This window comes from Rhincodon typus, unplaced genomic scaffold, assembly GCF_021869965.1.
Source record: "Rhincodon typus isolate 14 unplaced genomic scaffold, sRhiTyp1.1 hic_rhity00001074, whole genome shotgun sequence".
Classification (NCBI taxonomy): domain Eukaryota; kingdom Metazoa; phylum Chordata; class Chondrichthyes; order Orectolobiformes; family Rhincodontidae; genus Rhincodon; species Rhincodon typus.
In genome coordinates, this window is record NW_025966712.1 from 25872 (window position 1) to 26206 (window position 335).

Here is a 335-nt window from a genome sequence, read left to right on the forward strand (position 1 = left end):
TCTCTCTCTCTGTCTGTCTGTCTGTTTTCTCTCTCTCTGTCTGTCTGACTGTCTTCTCTCTCTCTCTGTGTCTGTCTGTCTGTCTTCTCTCTCTCTGTCTGTCTTCTCTCTCTGTCTTCTCTCTCTCTCTCTCTGTCTGTCTTCTCTCTCTCTCTCTCTGTCTGTCTTCTCTCTCTCTCTCTCTCTGTCTGTCTGTCTTCTCACTCTCTCTCTTTCTCTTTGTCTGTCTTCTTTCTCTCTCGCTCTGTCTGTCTTCTCTCTCTCTTCTCTGTGTCTCTTCTTTCTCTGTCTGTCTGTCTTCTCTCTCTCTGTCTGTCTTCTCTCTCTGTCTGTCT